Source organism: Coregonus clupeaformis, chromosome 2 (assembly GCF_020615455.1).
Source record: "Coregonus clupeaformis isolate EN_2021a chromosome 2, ASM2061545v1, whole genome shotgun sequence".
Taxonomy (NCBI): Eukaryota; Metazoa; Chordata; class Actinopteri; order Salmoniformes; family Salmonidae; genus Coregonus; species Coregonus clupeaformis.
This window is the reverse complement of record NC_059193.1, coordinates 34,697,684-34,701,943: the sequence shown is the minus strand read 5'-3', so window position 1 is coordinate 34,701,943 and position 4,260 is coordinate 34,697,684.

Below are 4,260 nucleotides of genomic sequence, written 5' to 3'. Positions count from 1 at the left end.
GGAAACCCTCAATAGCGTTGCCCATGCAAAAATAGCCTTTTGGCCACTAGAGGCCTCTATCATTCTCCATGGGACCAACGCAACTGTCTTCACATTCTCGCCGAGGGGTTGATGCTTAAAATAAACAAACATACACTACATGACCAAAAGTATGTGGACACCTGCTCGTCGAAAATCTCATTCCAAAATCATGGGCATTAATATGGAGTTAGTCCCCCTTTGCTGCTATAACAGCCTCCACACTTCTGGGAAGGCTTTCCACTAGATGTTGGAACATTGATGCAGGGACTTGCTTCCATTCAGCCACAAGATCATTAGTGAGGTCGGGCACTGATGTTGGGCGATTAGGCCTGGCTCGCAGTCGGCGTTCCAATTCATCCCAAAGGTGTTCGATGGGGTTGAGGTCAGGGCTCTATGCAGGTCAGTCAAGTTCTTCCACACCGATCTCGACAAACCATTTCTGTATGGACCTCACTTTGTGCACGGGGGAATTGTCATGCTGAAACAGGAAAGGGCCTTCCCCAAACTGTTGCCACAACGTTTGAAGCACAGAATCGTCTAGAATGTCATTGTACGCTGTAGCGTTAAGATTTCCCTTCTCTGGAACTAAGGGGCCTAGCCCGAACCATGAATAACAACCCCAGACCATTATTCCTCCTCCACCAAACTTTCCAGTTGGCACTATGCATTCAGGCAGGTAGCGTTCTCCTGGCATCCGACAAACCAAGATTCGTCCTGCCAGATGGTGTGCGTGAGTCATCACTCCAGAGAACATTTTTCCACTGCTCCAGAGTCCAATGGCGGTGAGTTTTACACCACTCCAGCTGTCGCTTGGCATTGCGCGTGGTGATCTTAGGCTTGTGAGCGGCTGCTCGGCCATGGAAACCCATTTCATGAAGCTCCCGACGAATGTTGCTTCCAGAGGCATTTTGGAAGTCAGTAGTGAGTGTTGCAACTGAGGACAGACGATTTTTACACGCTACGCACTATAGCACTTTGCGGTCCCGTTCTGTGAGCTTCTGTGGCCTACCACTTCGCAGCTGAGCCGTTGTTGCTCCTAGACATTTCCACTTCACAATAACAGCACTTACAGTTGCCCGGGGCAACTCTAGCAGGGCAGAAATTTCACAAACTGACTTGTTGGAAAGGTGGCATCATATGACGGTGCCACGTTGAAAGTCACTGAGCTCTTCAATAAGGGCATTCTACTGCCAATGTTTCTCTATGGAGATTGCATGGCTGTGTGCTCTATTTGATACACTTCTCATCAACTGGTGTGGCTGAAATAGCCAAATCCACTTATTTGAAGGGTGTATCAATATTGATCAAACAAACATTATCCACACCGATTATTGACACAACAATCCACCACAGATATATGTACACAAGATATGTGATCTGTAATATTGTATTTCATCTGACATCAATTAAATGTCTTACCTTATCCAAAAGACTTATCACATAATCATAGACCTTTGCAAAGAAATAAGGTGATAATTTCAATCAAATGTCAATTAATTTCAACCCAATATTCAATCAATGTGAATAATACATAAAATATTTGGATGTCGTTAATCTAATTGGATAATTCAATACTACAAGATGAGGACAAAGATCCATCCAAATATTTCACACTTGATATCCTGCTGCTGCTTCCCTGCCTTTAGTTGACTGATGCCTGAATGATTCATTGCTGTCTACATTTCATATTACATTTCAGTCATTTAGCAGACGCTCTTATCCAGAGCGACTTACAGTTAGTGAATGCTTATGTTTTTTTGTGTTTTTTTTCATACTGGCCCCCCGTGGGAAACGAACCCACATCACTGCCGGCCAAACCCTCCCCTACCTTGGACGACGCTGGACCAACTGTGCACCGCCCATGGGTCTCCCGGTTGCGGCCGGCTGCGACAGAGCCTTTGAAAATCCTGTTCAAAGAGAAACAATTGGATCTATTCATCTTAAACGCGCAGTTGGTTTATTGATGAACCAGTTGACCCCCTGACCCTAAATAACGCATCATATTGATCAAGAATAAGAAGTGGTGGCTGACATTAGCCAATTTGTCATATTGGAAATACATTGGCACATTAGCACACAGCACAGTTATGCTGTAGTAACAGCATTTCAAATTGGCTACCTATTGATAGACAAGAGGACAGACAGACTAGAATAACGGTATAGGAAAAGAGATTGAGAAACAGACATGCAAGGGCAGTTAATGCACAGTAATCCATACACAATGTCTGCAATAACCCAATCAGACCAATCTGTAAGTACAGTTTATTGGCACACATAATGGCAAAGCATACAGTAGGCTTGCGAAAGTATTCACCCCCCTTGGCATTTTTCCTATTTTGTTGCCTTACAACCTGGAATAGATTTTTTGCGGGTTTGTATCCTTTGATTTACACAACATGCCTACCACTTTGAAGATGCAAAATATTTTTTTGGGTGAAACAAACAAGAAATAAGACAAAAAAACAGAAAACTGTAGGGTGCATAACTATTCACCCCCCCCAAAGTCAATACTTTGTAGAGCCACCTTTTGCAGCAATTTCAGCTGCAAATCTCTTGGGGTATGTCTCTATAAGCTTGGCACATCTAGCCACTGGGATTTTTGCCCATTCTTCAAGGCAAAACTGCTCCAGCTCCTTCAAGTTGGATGGGTTCCGCTGGTGTACAGCAATCTTTAAGTCATACCACAGATTCTCAATTGGATTGAGGTCTGGGCTTTGACTAGGCCATTCCAAGACATTTAAATGTTTCCCCTTAAACCACTCAAGTGTTGCTTTAGCAGTATGCTTAGGGTCATTGTCCTGCTGGAAGGTGAACCTTCGTCCCAGTCTCAAATCTCTGGAAGACTGAAACAGGTTTCCCTCAAGAATTTCCCTGTATTTAGCGCCATCCATCATTCCTTCAATTCTGACCAGTTTCCCAGTTCCTGCAGATGAAAAACATCCCCACAGCATGATGCTGCCACCACCATGCTTCACTGTGGGGATGGTGTTCTCGGGGTGATGAGAGGTGTTGGGTTTGCGCCAGACATAGCGTTGTCCTTGATGGCCAAAAAGCTCAATTTTAGTCTCATCTGACCAGAGTACCTTCTTCCATATGTTTGGGGAGTCTCCCACAACACCAAACGTGTTTGCTTATTTTTTTCTTTAAGCAATAGCTTTTTTCTGGCCACTCTTCCGTAAAGCCCAGCTCTGTGGAGTGTATGGCTTAAAGTGGTCCTATGGACAGATACTCCAATCTCCGCTGTGGAGCTTTGCAGCTCCTTCAGGGTTATCATTGGTCTCTTTGTTGCCTCTCTGATTACTGCCCTCCTTGCCTGGTCCGTGAGTTTTGGTGGGCGGCCCTCTCTTGGCAGGTTTGTTGTGGTGCCATATTCTTTCCATTTTTTTATAATGGATTTAATGGTGCTCTGTGGGATATTCAAAGTTTCAGATATTTTTTTATAACCCAACCCTGATCTGTACTTCTCCACAACTTTGTCCCTGACCTGTTTGGAGAGCTCCTTGATCTTCATGGTGCCGCTTGCTTAGTGGTGCCCCTTGCTTAGTGGTGTTGCAGACACTGGGGCCTTTCAGAACAGGTGCATATATATACTGAGATCATGTGACAGATCATGTGACACTTAGATTGCACACAGGTGGACTTTATTTAACTAATTATGTGACTTCTGAAGGTAATTGGTTGCACCAGATCTAATTTAGAGGCTTCATAGCAAAGGGGGTGAATACATATGCACACACCACTTTTCAGTTATTTATTTTTTAGAATCTTTTGAAACAAGTTATTTTTTTCATTTCACTTCACCAATTTTGACTATTTTGTGTATGCCCATTACATGAAATCCAAATAAAAATCAATTTAAATTACAGGTTGTAATGCAACAAAATAGGAAAAACGCCAAGGGGGATGAATACTTTTGCAAGGCACTGTACATACCAGACATCAGATATGACACAAAACATCTCTGCGATATAATGTACAAATTGTGCAGAGTTCTAATAATACCAGGTTCAAACATATTCAGAAATGTGTTGCTTCCTTACAAATGCACAAATAAATACACAAAAGATCCAATCTTATAATAAAGACATCCACAGTTGTCTTCTTGCCATTTTGAAACAAAATCCAACATGAGGAGAGGAATTCAAGGAAGAATAGTCAACTAAAGAACAACTGGTAACACAAAAACAGGGTTTTTTAAACTGCAATTCTGTAGGGCCTTGAGTATGCTGTGTTTCTGGA